Here is a 17744-nt window from a genome sequence, read left to right as displayed (position 1 = left end):
AGGCTGATATCATGTGTTTGACACCCAACACTTAATCATTTAGTTGGTCTTTCTGATGTGGCCAGTCCCCATCTTGAGTTATTTACTTGGCATAAACTATCCACCATGAGTTACCTTGTTAGCATAACCTCTCAGGTATGGTCTGAGGGGCTCATGAGGAATAACAGGGATACTCCAATCACTGAGAAAATTCTAAGGGCTTCAAGGTTACCTCCCAGGAGCTGAGGCAAAGCCCTCTTTTTGGGTAAAGTATGTTACTAGGTGTGGGCATGCTAAGTCACTTCAGTTGTGTCAGAATCCTTGCAACTCTATGGACTGCAGCCACCAGGCTCCTCTGTCCATGGGATTCTCCAGGCAAGTGTACTGGAGTGGGTTGTCATTTTCTCCTCCAGGGGATCTTTCTGACTTAGGGATTGAACTTGCATCTTTTACGTCTCCTGCATTGGCAGGTGGATTCTTTAATCATTAGCACCACCTGGGAAGCCCTATTCTTTACTACACAGATATTTTATAATTAAAAAAATTAATTAAACATTTTTGGAATTATATTTTTGTGACTGGCATCTTCCTGTCTGGTCCCATACAATTTCCATAAACTGGTCACATTAAAAAAATATATATATATTTTTAAATATATATTATATATATATATATAAAACACACATAGTGTGTTAATCAATCAGTTGTGTCCTACTCTTTGGGACCCCATGGATTATAGCCTGCTAGGCACCTCTGTCCATGGACTTCTCCAGCAAGAATACTGGAGTGGGTTTCCGTTCCCTTCTCCAGGGGATCTTCCAGACCCAGGGATCGAACCCAGGTCTCCTGCAATGCAGGCAAATTCTTTATCATCTGAGCCACCAAGGAATTCAACTTTTCCAAATGAATAGCTAGTTGTCTCAATATCACTTGAGTATTATACCCTTCCAGTAATTTTGAATACCATCTTTATCATATTCTATATTTTCATATATATATAGCTTTGTTTCTGGATATCTATTCTGGTTCATTTATATTTTTCTACATCTCTTCCAATATTGTCCTATTCAAATTACAGCTTTACAGTATTTTTTTCATAGTAAGCTTTGAAGAGTCAGACACGACTGAGCGACTGAACTGAACTGAAGCTTTGAAAGCTAGTGGGTCAAATTCCACTTATTCCAAGATATCTTGGCTTTTCTTATATATTTTCTTTTCCAGAAAAAATTTAAACTTTTTTCAGATGCCACAAATAAATCTTAAGGGAATTTTAACTGAGATTTTATTGACTTTATGAATTGCTTTAAGGAAGTTTGTATCATTAGAATTTGGAAATTTCTCACTTACTCTACTTAAAAAATTATCCTCCAGTAAAGTTTTAATTCCTGTCTATGTTTCTCACATGCTTTAAAGATAAATTCTAGGCATGTTGCTTCTTTGTATGCAATTGTGAAGGGATTATTTTTCTGTTCTTGTTTCTGATTATTACCTTCATATAGGAAAACCCTGGGTTTATATCGTAAATCTAGTACATTATTACATTACATTATATTTATTAGTTCTAGTAGTTGCTGAATTATTTAAGATATTTTTAGACAGATAATCATATCATCTGCATAATGATACTACTGTCACTCTATGAATAAATATCGGAATGTGAAGGTACAGCAAGTAATATGGATTAGAAGTATTATTAATAAAGTATTATTTAGTTCAGTTCAGTCACTCAGTCGTGTCCGACTCTTTGCGACCCCATGAATCGCAGCACGCCAGGCCTCCCTGTCCATCACCAACTCCCGGAGTTCACCCAGACTCACGTCCATCGAGTCAGTGATGCCATCCAGCAGGTGCCATTATTCAGCTCATAATTTTAATGTGAATGATTCTAATATTTCACTTTTGAGTAACACATTTGTGATATATTTCTATGTTATATCCTTTGTCAGTTTTAGTAAGCTGCTTCTATTTCTAGCAAATGGTAAGTTTTAATTAGGACTAAGTACTTAATTTACAAAGTGTTTTTGGGATTTAGCAAGGTCATTTTATGCAGTTTCATTTGTAATATGTTATTATAGTGAATGACATGAATACATTTCCTCATATTAAATCATTTTTCTATTCTGTGGTTAAACATAGTTGACTCATAAATAGTGCTCTTTAATGAATGGCAGAAGTTAATTTGCTAAAGTTTTAGTTAGGATTTTCATAAGTTATTTTGATCAGAATTTTTTGGTGTTCTTGTTTACCTGGAATGGGCATCAGAATTAAACTATCCTCACAGAGTGAGGTTGGATAGCTTCCTATGGTTTTCTATGCTTTAAATCAATTTAAATAATATAAGGATTATGTTTTTTTTAATTGATAAAAGTGACCTGTAAAGCTACCCAAGACTTAAGTATTTTGCAAGAATAGAAATTGAGGGAGCACTCTCTTGTGTCTCTTCTTATAAGGACACTAATCCTATTGGATCAGGACCCCACAACTTCATTTAACTTTGATTATTTCCTTAGAGGTCTCATCCTCAAATATAGCTGGAAGTTGGAGCCTCAACATATGAATTGTGCGAGGACACAAGCATTCAATCCATATCAGTTATCTATGGCCATGTGTCAAATCAGGTTCACTGATTGTCCATGTTATAAAGTTTTATTGGAACCCAAGAATGCTCATTTGTTTATGTATGGTTCTGGCTACTTTCACACTATGATGACAAAATTGAGTATCTGCAACAGAAACCTTACAAACTACAAAGCCTTAAGTATTTACTATCTGGTCCTATACCAAAAAAAATTTTGCTGAATCCTGCACTTAGCTTGACACATGCCTTACTTCTTCTGAGACTAAACTGATTATTCTTCTGAACTCCTGTGGCATTTATTTTCTGACCTAGGCATTCAACTCTTCTAATTCATTATCATGTGGGCTTCCCTGGTGACTCAGTGGTAAAGAATCCACCTGCCAACACAGGAAATGCAGGTTTGATCCCTGAGCTGGGAAGATCTCCTGGAGGAGGAAATGGCAACCCACTCCAGTATTCTTGCCTGGGAAATCCCATGGACAGAGGACCCTTGTGGGCTACAGTCCAAGGGGTCGCAAAGAGCTGGACACAACTGAGCGACTAGCATACTGAGTATATTAGGTATGCACTCACACCCTCAGAATTGCATGTGCAAGGGCATGCACGAGATACATTTGATGGACTAAGTTGCTCTGGTTCTTTCTGGAGAAGCTACTCTGCTCACAGCCTCTGGTTGGAGCAGCCCCAGCCAACACCTGCCACTTTCCTCATCCATTCCCATTGTGGCTAACTAAACCAGGGAGGGGCTGTCAGCCCAGACTAACTGATCCTGTGGCTGTCCACTGGCCAGTCAGATTCCCTCCTGAGAACTGGAGGAAGAGAAAGAGAGAATGTTGTTGATTGTTTCTGAACCCTGGAGCTTTGAGTTTATGTTGACTCAGGGACTAAGGGCCCCCATATGGGGTCTCCACAAAGATGGGAAACCTGCTTGGAGAGAGAAAGATGAAGATGCTAACACATGTTGAAGAAATAATAATGGTGCTGAGAGATGGTAAAGAAGGTGCAGAGATACCATAAGAGAAAGAGACAGAAATAAAAAGAGACCGGTGAGAAGAGAAGACTTCCCAGAAAGATTAAGACTCACCCTGTGCCTCATATTTCAGTTCTCATCTCCTGTCCCCATAAGTCACATATTTGACTCAGGTACCAATCTCAAATAACAAGTATCACCTCTGCCCTCTAGAAGCTCATAATATTGGGCTGACCAAAAAGTTTGTTCAGGTTTTTCTATAAAATGTAACAGAAAAAAGCTGAACAAATTTTTTTGGCCAACGTGATAGAAATGAAACAACAAACAGATGAATTGTGGTTTGTTGTTCAGTTGTCAAGTTGTGTATAACTCTTCGCGATCCATGGACTGCAGCCTGCCAGGCTTCCCTGTCCCTCACCATCTCTTGGAGTTTTCCCAAGTTCATATCCATTGAGTTGGTGATGCCATCCAAACATCTCATCTTCTGTCACCTTCTTCTCCTCCTGCCTTCAGTCTTTCCCAGCATCAGGGTATTTTCCAATGAGTCTGCTGTTTTCATCAGGTGGCCAAAGTATTGGAGCTTCAGCTTCAGCATCAATCCTTCCAAAGAGTATTCGGGGTTGATTTCCTTTAAGATTGACTGGTTTGATCTCCTTGATTTTCAAGTTGAGGCCTTAAATGCAGAACAGTAAGTACAGATATGGCATAACAATACATTGGACATAATATTCTATTTTACTTGCAGCCTTTAGAAAGTGTGAGATTTTCTCGCGTTCTGCAGATAAGCTCCTCTTACTTTGTGATCCAGCATCGGAGAATTTATGTTCCGTGTAACGAGAAGAGCCTCGACTACAATATGTCAACTAACCGGAGACATTTTCCGAAGCTTGGCAGAACAGACTCATCAGGAATCCAGATCCCCAGGGAGTAGACTCAGAGTTCATAGTGACCCTGTTCATTTGGAGGAGAGATTGGAAACAGACTTGAATGATAGTGTTCATATGGAGGAGAAATAAGAGACGACTTTTCAAAACAACAAGAAGCCAAGAACCAGGCTATGAGAAATATGGCAGAAAAGGCATTAATGGTGGAATAGAAGCTGGATCTGGGTCAATCAAAAAGTGGGGTGGTCAAAAAGTAAAATTAGTTCAGTGTTAAACACAAGCAGGGAGAAGGCAATAGCAACCCACTCCAGTACTTTTGCCTGGAAAATCCCATGGACAGAGGAGCCTGGTGGGCCGCAGTCCATAGGGTCGCTAGGAGTCGGATACGACTGAGTGACTTCACTTTCATTTTTCACTTTCATGCATTGGAGAAGGAAATGGCAACCCACTCCAGTATTCTTGCCTAGAGAATCCCTGGGACGGGGGAGCCTGGTGGGCTGCCGTCTATGGGGTCGCACAGAGTCGGACAGGACTGAAGTGACTTAGCAGCAGCAGCAAACACAAGCAGAGGATACTGACATTGGAGAAAATGTTTCTTTTGTACTTAACACCTTCAAATTCAAACCAATAAAATGTAGTCTGGTGCATATTTGTTTATGGCAGCCTTCTTAAAAAAATATGATTTCTGTTTTCCAGTCTTACAGGCTAAATGTGGCAACATTCAGATTAGCTTCCACATAAAGAAGACTTCAAGCATTTCATGTAGAAGCTTAAATACAAATAAAATGTTGTAACAGTTTGGAAAAAATGTTCTACTAATTTTTAAACTTACCTTTAGTTCTTTCTTGTTTTTCATGACAGCCAAGCCGACTCTGGAGATGGAGCTGGGTTCAGAATTTGGCTGCATTCTCACCTGCTGGAAGCCCGTGGATGAGACGTTTAGCAACTTTGATTCTTAGTTTCTTCCTATTCTTTTTTAAACTTCGTATTTTATATTGGAGTATAGCTGATTAACAGCATTGGGATAGTTTCAGGTGCACAGCAAGGGACTCAGCTGTAGGTACACATGTGTCCATTCTCCCCCAAACTCCCCTCCCATCCAGGCTGTCACATAACATCCAGCAGGGTTCCCTGTGCTATACAGTAGGTCCTTGTTGGTTATCCATTTTAAATACAGCAGCATGTACATGTCCATCCCAAACTCCCTAACTGTCCGTCACCCCCATCCTTGATTCTCAGTTTCTTGATTTGAAAACTCAGGGATAATCACCGCCCTGCAAGACTGCTGCTTTCAACCAGGCTTGAGAGATTCCATTTGCCAAAGTTACTGCCATACCTTACTCTTTGGCTCACTTTCCTCATCTCTGGGAGCCTTTTTGTGCTTTAGGGTTTGTGATCACCTGGGGAGAGATTGTTACTTACAAAAGTACTTCAGAGTTTGTGGTTGAAAAATACAAAATGAAATGTTAAAGGAACGAGGAGAAAAATACGCACTGTGATGGTAAAACTTGATAAGCTCACCATGTGTTCTGGAACAGGTCTCCTAACCTCTTTGGGCTCCAGTTTCTTTGTATTTTGGCTTCCCAGGTAGCTCTAGTGGCAAAGAATCTGCCTGCCAATGCAGGGAACATAAGAGACACAGGTTCGATCCCTGGGTGGGGAAGATCCCCTGGAGGAGGGCATGGCAACTCTCTGCAGTATTCTTGCCTGCAGAATCCCATTGACAGAGGAGACTGGTGGGCTACAGTCCATAAGTTGGGGGTATTGGGGAGAGAGTGGTGCAAAACAAGATATTGTTTGAGATGGTTTCTTTTTTTAATTTATTTTTAAATTTTTTGATATGGTTTCTAACATCACTACCAGGTCTAACATTTGATGATTCTTTAGAGAAGAATGCTCTTAGGACCAAGAGCATGTTTAATTTTTCCTTGACACTGAGGACTCTTGCAGAAAAGAACAATGGCCAGCTTTAATATATTTCCCCTGAGGAATGAATTAGGGGAAACAGACAGAACAAAACCACTTTTGATTTAGGTTAGAGATAAGGAAGAATTTCCAGACTGTGGGAATTGTTTATTGTTGTGAATTAACCAGGGAGGTTGGGACATTCCAGCAGGATGGATTCCTTTCTTTTTTTTTCTTTTTTTGCTTAGTGCATGCTCATTTTAATACATTTTCACAGAATAAGATGATACTGTGCACAATGTTTTGTGAATTGTTTTATATTAATGAAGTTTGAATGATATCCATATCAAACAGATATATTTGGTAACTGACATATGACATTTGATTCTTCTATGTTTTTATCTAAGCTGTATACATAATAAGAAAACAAATGCATGTAAGTCTGCCAACCGACATAAAAAATGCTTGGGGTATTACCAATAATACTGACATTAGTTATATGTTCATACACAATTCCTCTCCTTAATTTTTCTAGCAGGATGGATTTCTATCTCTTCCTAGGGGGCATAGGATTCTGGATGTGAAGACGAAGTTTCCAGGGAGAGTGGGGGAAATGTGGGGTGGGGAGACAGATGAAGAAATTAATGACCTTTCTCTGCCAGCTGACTTGTGGTCCTGAGCTTCATGAGTTAATGCTCTTTGGACTGTAGGGCAAGCTTGGTGATGATCAGTGAGTGAGTCATCAAAATTCTCAAGGTGCTTTGTACTGGGGCTAAACTAAACAATTAAGGAAGGGATTGATTAGCACACAAGGGTTTCCCATGTGGCTCAGTGGGAAAGAACCTGCCTGCCAATGCAGGAGACCCAGATTTGTCCCTGGGTGGAAAAGATCCCCTGGAGAAGGAAACAGCAGCCCACTCCAGTATTCTTGCTTGGGAAATCCCATGGACAGAGGAGCCTGTCAGGCTACATTCCATGAGGTTGCAAAGAGTCAGACACAACTTAGCAACTAAACAGCAATTAGCACACAGAAAAGAACAAGCCTAAGCATCACGATAGGGCTTCCCTGGTTGCTCAGTCGGTAAAGAATCCACCTGCAATGAACGAGACCAGGGTTCGATTCCCAGGTCAGGTAGATACCCTGGAGGAGGCAATGGCAGTCCACTCCAGTATTCTTGCCCGAGAACTCCCAGGGACAGAGGAGCCTGGCAGGCTACAGTCGGATGCTACGATTCGGATGTAATTTACTGACTAAACCACCACACCACCAAGTATCACAATAAGCAGTTCGTTGGTACCATTGAGGTTAAGAGGGTGCTAAAATTCTGGAGGATGGTAATATTCTAAAAGTGGTCAGTCTGGGGGCTAACCAAATGAGACATCCTCTTCCCCTCCAAGTTCCAGTGTAGAGCAAGCAGAGCATCCTGCATGGTGACACGATGGGCAGAACATCTCTGTGCTGACAGGGAGGGCCTGGAGACGCTGTGAGCATCACAGATTGGGCCGCCAGCCCTTTGAGAAAGGATGCCCCATCCCCTCGTGATGATGGCAATTTTGTCAGCTGTCTTTAGGCCAGACAACCACATTGATGTTGCTCTTCTGATCTTTCTTGATTATTTTATTTAAATTTTAATTCCTACTGTCTCTGAGTTCAGGTTCTCTGTATTCAGCCTCATTGTCTGAACTTGAGTCTTTTTTGTTGTTGTTGTTATCGTTTGTACGTTTTTTGCAGGATGGGATTTTTACAGAAAAGATTTCATTACATCTCAGGAATTTTTCTACGTACCTACTGTGGTTTATTACTTTGTTTGCCTTCATTTCCAGCCAACCTGATTTCTGCTTGAAAATACTGTCGCCCCACTAGGGGGCCACGAGTGTCATAGTCTGAGCCTGCTGTAGCCTGCTTTCCCAGCAGAGTTCTAGAAAGTCAAGACGGACACACACTTTAGGAAGGAAAGAGCATGGCTCTGACCATACTGAGATGCAGGTCTCTTTGTTCTGATTTGGGAACAATTGTATGGTCAGAAAGAAGAAGGAAAAAAAAACCCTCAAGCTTGCGGTTTTAAATGTTGCTGGATACTTGAGAACCCTGTTTTCTTTAGGAAGCAGAGAGGAAATTTCAGGAAAAGACAATTTGTTTAGGCAATGTATGGGGTTGTGAGACTGAGATAAGTTGCTCAGGGCTTTTTGGATTGGCTCATATGAATTTCTCCCTGTGTTTCAATTCGTCTGATCCATTACTGACAGATCAAGTTTCCAAAAAATGATGCTGTCATCACATCATTATGGCCTGTCTCAGGAATCCACAACAATTCACATTATCTAGACCCAAACTTCCAACCTTTCAGAGTAATAAGGACTCCTTTTAATCCAGACATTTATATATAAAAGAGCAGCCACGTGATGTTTTTAAATCAATTCACCACACTTTTAAATGAATTTGTATTTAAGTATTCACAACAGAATCAATGTATTTTAAAAAAATGGTACAAGTGGAAGAAGGTATTTATTCCATCAGCTTATCATGATTGGCTCATCTCTGGATTCCTGAACCTTTGGAAATAACTCCAGGATGTGCCATGAGCCTTGGGTCCCAAGTATGAGGCTGGTAGGCTACACTAAGCACTGTCAGGATATTTCCTCAGGCAGGTTCTCTGATTCCATCCACTCTTCTAGGCAGGAAGCCTTTCTGGGTGTGTTTGTACTCCTGTAACCCCCAGACCATTCTCCCCAACTTCTGTATTTCTAAACAGTCCCTTTTCATCGACACTTTCCTTGCAGCCCCGATATACTCCCATATCAGTTATTTACAACATCCTCCCTCATCCTAAATATCCTCCCCAATTGCTAGCACCCAGGGCTCTGACTCCTTCCTTCAGGACCATGCTCCTCTCCAGGCCAGTAAATGCTCATGTGTTGAATTCTCAAGCACACTTCAGTCTCCTAGTTCCAGCTCGACTTTAGTCACTCATTGTTTTGCACTTGTTATCTCCCATTATACGATTTAGATATTACAAATAATCCTTATAGTATTTTTATAATAGGTGTAACATACAAGAACTGTGTTAATGACAGAAGCTGAAAATAAAGACTCTTAAGCAAACTAACAAAAAGCTTTCATGGTGATATCACTTGTAAGAGTAAGAAAATAAAATGAAATGGAGCTCACTTGCTTTGTGGCTCCCCCCTGTTCTCTACCTGATGTCTGTGGGTAACTTTCTCTACACGCAGTTCCTACACCTTATGTTAATCTGTGCTTTTGCACTTTGTCTTCAGGAATCCAAAAAGGACCATCCTGGGAAAACAGAAACTGCTTACAATCTACCAGTTATTATATATATATTTTTGATGTGGATCATTTTAAAAACCTTTATTGAGTTTGTTTGCTTCAACATTGCTTCCGTTTTATGCTCTGGTTTTTTGGCCTCGAGGCATGTGGTATCTTATCTCCCGAACCAGGAACTGAACGCCCCCCCAACCCCACATACACACTTCCTGCATTAGAAGGTGATGTCTTCTTTTTTTTTTTTTTAGAAGGTGATGTCTTAACCACTGGGAATATCTTAACTTCCCCGGGCTACCAGGGAAGTCTGACACACTACGAATTATTAAAGAACAGCCTTTTCAATGCTCAAAGTATATTTCTTATAATGTCATTTCATTTTGGTAAAAGAAAAACAACAAAAAATGATTGTCACTTGCGTGCATGCTAAGTTGCTTTAGTCGTGTCCAGCTCTTTGTGACCCCATGGACTGTAGCCTGCCCATGGACTGTATAGCCTGCCAGTCTCCTCTGTCCATGGGATTCTCCAAGCAAGAACACTGCAGTGGATTGCCATGCCCTCCTCCAGGGGATCTTCCTGACCCATGGATTGAACCCATATCTCTTGAGTCTCCTGCATTGAACCCATATCTCTTGAGTCTCCTGCATTGGCAGGCAGGGTCTTTACCACTAGGGCCACCTGGGAAACCCCCATTGTCGCTTAGGGGATGATAATAGGCAGGCTAAACACTCTCTGCCCGATTATGCTAAAAATGTCAAACATATGATTCCAGTTCTTTTGGGAATACTCTTAAATTGTGTCTACTGTCAAAGCAGAAAGGATAGGAAAATCTTCTAAGCTGAAAGGATCCTCCACAGGCCTGTTCAAACCAAACAGTCTAGAGAAATTACAACAAAATGCTGGTGAGATTTTGCCAGAAGTTGAATGTTACCTTATCTGTGAGCCACAAACTATGAGCAATTTGAAAGATAAAGCAACTACCTACCCACTAAAATAAATATGTGATCTAAACACTAATCAAAAAATGTGGGAAAAAAATATAGCTAGTCAATCTTATATATATTGATATATTGAACTAAAGTTGAAATATATTTAATTATATATATATATATATATAGAAATATACTGAACTAAAGTTGAAAAAATTTATTAAAATATAGTTGAGTATTCCATCCACCTATGGGTTCAGGAGCTAGTCATGTACAGATGTGACAGTTGGACCATAAAGAAGGCTGAGCACAAAGAATTGATGCTTTCAAATTGTGATGCTGGAGAAGGCTCTTGAGAGTCCCTTGGACTGCAAAGAGATCAAACCAGTAAATCTAAAAGGACTGATTAGTCCTGAATATTCATTGGAAGGACTGATGCTGAAGCTGAAGCTTCAGTATTTGGCCACCTGATGTGAAGAGTTGACTGATTGGAAAAAAATCCTGATGCTGGGAAAGATTGAAGGCAGGAGGAGAAGGGGATGACAGAGGATGAGATGGTTGGATGCCATCATTGACTCAATGGACATGAGCTTGAGAAAGCTCCGGGAGATGGTGAAAGAAGGGGAAACCTGGCTTGCTGCAGTCCATGGGGTCGCAAAGAGTCGGATATGACTTAGTGACTGAACAACAGCAATGGGTTCAGGGATGGATTTGAGAACCAGGTTAGGTCCATGAGAGTCACACCAGGGCTTTTGTTTGAGCCAGTGGAGAAGAGGAGTTTCGTACTGTCACTATTGGCACTGCTCACTGGAGATTCCTGGGTCCTGGAGTTTACCTGGTTCCAACCCAGGTAGAGATCAGGCCTGGCGGTGATGCACACACAGAATAAAGAGAGAGGAAAACGGAGAGATAAAGAGAGGGGAGGAATTGACCTTGCTAAGCCAGTTGCACTCTGATTTCTCCATTACACGAGGCAATGAATCCTCTTTGTGTTCAAGTGAATTTGAATTGTGCTTCTAGACAATAAGAAGGGTTCTAAGTTATACATTGTGTTAATGATTTCAGCTCCTATTATAAAAATTTATAACATTTTTATTGGTATGCAAAATGTTCAGTTTTTCAAGAAGACAAAACGTAATGGTATATATTTAACTATGGATTCAAATGTAACTTTGATAGAATAAAGTAGCTTCAATTTCTCCAATTGATTCTGGTGAGAGAATTCGCCTCTACCCTATTCTTAAGTGGCTTTCTGGTGTAAGAATTACTTGATTGATTTTCTTTGTTCCGTTATGGGAACAGATAGATTGTAAGCATCCTGAGGATAGAGACTGTGTGTTTTCACCTTGGTATCTCTGCTGCTGCTGCTGCTGCTTAGCCACTCAGTCATGTTTGACTCTTTGCAACTCTATGGACTGTAGCCTGCCAGGCTCCTCTGCCCATGGGATTCACCAGGCAAGAACACTGGAGTGGTTAGCCATGCCCTCCTCCAGGGAATCTTCACAACACAGGGATTGAACCCAAGTCTCCTGCATTGCAGGCAGTTTCTTTCCCACTGAGCCACTAGGGAAGACCCTTATATCTTTAGTAACCACTAAAAATAATATTGATAATGCCTAACACTTGTTCAGTGTTTACCATGAATGCCAGAAATAGATTAATATGTTTTATGTATTTAATTCTCACAATAAACGGAGGAGGGGTACCATGGTATGCGTGGAAAGATGTACCCATGTTTGTAACTCATCAGTGGTGGAGCTGGGATACAGGCTCACACAGTCTCTTAAACAATGCTTTTTTTGACTTATAGTTGTGCTCAATAAATACTTGTTAAGTGAAAGAATAAATAGCTCTGACACTTCCATGGGAAACTTCTATGGTGCTCATTATACATTTGGGGAAACTGAGTCAGAATCAAGAGTAACTAAAGCCTGAATCTCTTAACTCCCACTGGGGCACTTCTTCCTTTATACAGTGCTTACCTTTGGGTCAAAACTAACTTAACTTACCTTTGGGTCAAAAATATAGGTGAGTGTTTTAATTTTAAGTTCCAGGTAATATTTTGGGTTTATCAGCATAATTAACATTTTCACAAAAGACCATATTCTACATTTAAAACACTATCTTCTTATTTAATAAACAAAAAATAAAAATAACAATGAGAAAACCATGTAAAATACAAAAAGATCTAAGCATTTCCCCCAAAGAATGAAGAAGAGAATGAATATGGTTGCAGGGTGACCAGTTCTCCATAAATAAAGCAGGTAGTGGCATTACTTACCTTGCTATATATCAGGTTAATAACTTGAAAACAAGCTAAACTGAATATCAACTGTTTCTTTTATTTGCAATTTAGAAAGCCTAGAATAAGGGGCTCTGAGACAAAGATAGGCCATGTTCTCCATGAAAGGTTCCTGGAAACTGAAAAATAAGGTCTTTTAACATTTTGTGATATAACTGTTTTTCTTGGCTTAAGCGTAGGTTTTAAAAAATGGTGCTCATTGTTTTGCTTCTCGTTCTTTTATGCATGGACAACCGTGCTGATGATGCATTCAGTTTAAGAGAATTTTCCAATTGAAAAAGTGCTGTGGAGAAGTTTAAGCGCCATGAATCACCCAAACCTCATCTAAGTCTCGTGGAGGCAGAGGCTGTGAAAGGCAGTCACAGACGGAAGACGTATTGTCGCTGTGCTGCTTGATTCAACTAAATAGAAAAATATTTTGTAAAGACATGAGAATTTCAGGCATCTGGCAGAGTGGTAAGGATAAATGTCACATGCTGTCAGAAAGGCAAAACTGAGTGACCTGCTGCTCACCCTCCCTCCTCCTCTCGTTAGTCACACAAGGGGGCAGAACTGGAATCCCAGTCTCATTTCTACATAAAACACAAACCCACAGTCTCTTATTTACATTTAGAAAAGCACTAGAAGTGCGATCCGGCATTGCCCCCCTCTAATTATCCCCTGATGGTTTTTGGACATTTAAATGATTTGATCAGGTGATAAGTCAATACATTTTTCCAGGGTGAAGGAAATAGTTAATTATAATAATAATAGCACAAGCAGCAACAAATGCCTTCTGTTCAGCAGGCTTGGCTCTCTCTGTCCTCATCTGCCCAGAGAAGACCAAGAGCGTAGACAATAGACCTTTCCCATTTGCCGGCCCTGTAAACTGGTATTTAGCTCTGAGTAGAATGCACATCTTGCTCTTTCTTTATTGTTGTTCGTTGCTAAGTCATGTCCAGCTCTTTGCAACCCCATGGAATGCATCACGCCAGGTTTCCCTGTCCTTCACCATTTCCCGAAGCTTGCTCAAACTCATGTCCATTAAGTCGGTGATGCATCCAACCATCTCATCCTCATCGCCCCCTTCTCCTCCTGGCCTCAATCCTTCCCAGTATCAGGGTCTTTTCTAATGACTCATAACTAATATGTCTTAATTATTAAGACATAGTAAATGCATCTGATGCCTGGGTCCTCTTCTCAATTTTACTAGCCCTTAATCTTTCCTTTGAAAACATTATCATGGGGCATTGAGGGCTTTCCCATCTCATGTCTCTGAGTCCTATAGCTCCATCGAATGAGAATTCTCAGCCCAGGAAACTATCTAAATGGTGTGATGACCTCATGAGTCTGCATCTCTCAGTGGAAAGTTATACAGTGGACAGTTTTTTTTTTGGTCTGTCCAATTTTTTCTGTATCCACTCTGTTCCCAGAAAAAAGAAAAATCTGGACAATGTAATCTGTTATGCATGTGACTTGGGGACAGATTTGCAGTCATTTTCTTTTATATCACACTCCCCCCATCCCCTGACTCTTTAAGCACAGCGTCCAGGGGGATACTTTTGCAAAATGCCCAGTGCATTCTCCAGAATTTGGAAGGTATTTCTGGGAAGGTGTGTGTGTGTGTGTGTGTACAGGGCTATTCTGAGCACCAGATTGCTGGGCAGGCTGAACTCTAGGCTTTTAAAATCCCTATGTTCGATACAGCCTTATCTCTTTAAAGCCACTGCACTTTGGTAGCACTCTGGGCTGAGTAGCCAGTGGAGCAGATGGCAGTCAGAGGCTGTCGCTCTTTGTCTTCCTCAGTCTGACAAATACCAGCTTCATCTTTTTTGTTTCATTTATTCCACGAGGTTTCTCATTTGCCATTAACGGCTATATTGTTCTTATCATCCCTTAATTCATAGCAAGTAATCTCATTGTTTCCAAAGGACAAATAAAAATAGCATTACTTTAAAGGGTACAGAGAAACACAAATATCATATGATATCACTTATATGTGGGGAAAAAAATGGTACAAATTATTCACAGAACAGAAATAGAGGCACAGACGTAGAAAACAAATTTATAGGTACCAGAGGGGAAAGCAGTAGGAAGGGATAAATTGGGAGATTGAGATTTATGTATGCTGCTAAGTCACTTCAGTCATGTCCGACTCTGTGCAACCCCATAGACGGCAGCCCACCATGCTCCCCATCCTGGGATTCTCCAGGCAAGAACACTGGAGTGGGTTGCCATTTCCTTCTTCAATGCATGAAAGTGAAAAGTGAAAGTGAAGTCGCTCAGTTGTGTCCGACTCTTCACAACCCCATGGACTGTAGCTACCAGGCTCCTCCACCCATGGGATTTTCCAGGCAAGAGTGCTGGAGTGGGTTGCCATTGCCTTCTCCAGATTTATGTATAAACACTACTATATATAAAACAGACAACTGATAAGGACCTACCGTAAAGCACAGGGAACTCTACTCAATACTCTGTAATGACACATGGGAAAAGAATCTAAAAAAGAATGGATATATGTATATGTATAACTGATTTACTTTGCTGTACACTTGAAACTAACACAACATTGTAAATCAACTATTTTCCAATAAATTTTTTTTAAAGGATGAAGTAGGAACTGGAAGTTCAAATCCAAATTGTGCTTGTTATAGGCATTTACTGGCCAGGTCAATGTGCCCTCAAGTCTACTTGGGTACCTTGGCTCCCTAGGCTTACCTGGGTTCGTTGTTGGAACAAGTTTAAAGTCTAAAGAGCCTGTTGATGAGGGTGAAAGAGGAGAGTGAAAAAGCTGGCTTAAAACTCAACATTCAAAAATCTAAGACCATGGCATTTGGTCCCATCACTTCATGGCAAATAGATGGGGAAAAATGGAAACTGGCAGGTTTTATTTTCTTCCTTTCCAAAATCACTGTGGATGGTGACTGCAGACATGAAATTAAAAGACACTTGCTCTTTGGAAGAAAAGCTACGACAAACCTAGACAGTGTATTGAAAAGCAGAGACATCACTTCCCTGACAAAGGCTCATATGGTCAAAGATATGGTTTTTTCAGTAGTTCTGTATGGATGTGAGAGTTGGACCATAAAGAAGGCTGAGCAGCAAAGAATTGATGCTTTTGAACTGTTGTGTTGGAGAAGACTCCTGAGAGTCCCTTGGACAGCCAGGAGATCAAACCAGTCAATCCTAAAGGAGTTCAACCCTGAATACTGGAGAACTGATGCTGAAGCTGAAGCTCCAATACTTTGATCACCTGATGTGAAGAGCTGACTCATTGGAAAAGATGATGATGCTGGGAAAGATTGAGGGCAAGTGAAGACGGGGATGATAGAGGATTTGATAGTTGGGTGGCATCAATGACTCAATGGACATGAGTTTGAGCAAACTCTAGGAGATAGTGGAGGACAGGGAAGCCTGGTGTGCTGCATGCAGTCCATGGGGTCACAAAGAGTTGGAAACCACTTAGTGACTGAACAAGGCCTAACGAGATATCTAAAAATGAGCCAATAAACCCCTAATTGAGGAGTGATTGAGAACTGTGGTTGTGCGTGCCTACTTAGGCTGCAGTTATAGGCAATAAAAATGATGTTGGGATTGCATAAGTTCTCTGCTGATTCTTTTGACATTTCATTTTCTGAAATGTGTCTTCAGCAGTAATGGTGGTATGGCTTGTGCTACATACCAAAATGCAGATGTCCTCTAACATGCAAGCCCAATTTTCCTTTGCCAATGAACAAATCATGACTCTTTCTAGAGTGGCTACTCTTGTGTCCCAACTGTGAAATGATTTAGGTAGTGATGGTTGGTTACACATCATAAAACTTACTCGGTTTCATGTATGTCAACTTTGTGTCCCCAGAGAAACAAAATTTCCTTTCCTTTCCTGTTCCTGTTGTCTAGACTTGGGAATATAGCCTGTGCTTGCTAGCTCCTTATTGAACAATGGGATGCTTCAAAGTTGCTGTCTGTGCAACCAAGGCACGCACATTTTCCTTTGAAGATTTTTTTTCCACAATAATCTAGATTAATGGATTATGAAATTGAGGGTCAAGATTGATGTAATAAAAAGGGGGAGAAGCAAAAAGAAGCAAGAGGACCACAGCTTACCTGAAAAGCTGTGGTGTAATAGGAAGAGCAAGTTGTAGCAAAGGGTCTGGTTCAACTCACAGTGATGTCATTGGTAGGCTGTGGAGCATGGTCAAGTTGCTTCTTTAAGGCTCTAAATTCTTCACTCAGAAATAGGTATAATATCAGTCCTTATCTCAGTGTGAATTGTGAATGCAAAGCAAATGAAATAACACCCATGGAAATACTTCATAAAATGTACAGTCCAGATGAGGTGGTCGTTATGATGCATATTATTAGAATGCTCTTAGTCTAATTTGTTCTTTGACTCTCCTCAGGTCCTGAGAGAGATCCTTTGTGTCTCTAATAAGAACTTGGAAGAATTCAAAGGCAACTTCCAGTTATAATTTTCCCATTCCTCCTCCCTAGTATCTATTCCTTCTCCCTTCTATCCCATCTGTGAGAAACTGACACTCACATGAGCCTGTTTGTTTTCTTTGACAAAAGGTGAACTATGTGTTATTAATAACATGAATAAGTACAGTTGGTTCCTTTTATTCCCAGCAGTTGTGTCTTATAAAGTTGCCAAGAACACTGAATTAATGAATACTCCATTGCTCCTAGGGGAAATATGGGGTTAGTTTCTTGTGAGCCTCTGGTCACATTTTTGTCAACCCATTAATACATAACCTTGTTTTATATGTGCCTTTTGTTAGATGCCTTATTTAATGTATAGTTGGTTCATTACCATTGAACTCATGGCCAATAACATTATGACTCATTTCTGAACAAAGCTTCTCTAACACATGTATAGGAACACTAGACAATACGATGTTATGGGTCATTGTAAATAGTGAGATCATCAGAAAA

Source organism: Bos grunniens, chromosome 24, assembly GCF_055505025.1.
Source record: "Bos grunniens cultivar Pamir isolate PY7600 chromosome 24, Bosgru_T2T1.0, whole genome shotgun sequence".
NCBI lineage: Eukaryota > Metazoa > Chordata > Mammalia > Artiodactyla > Bovidae > Bos > Bos grunniens.
This window is presented reverse-complemented; position numbering follows the sequence as displayed.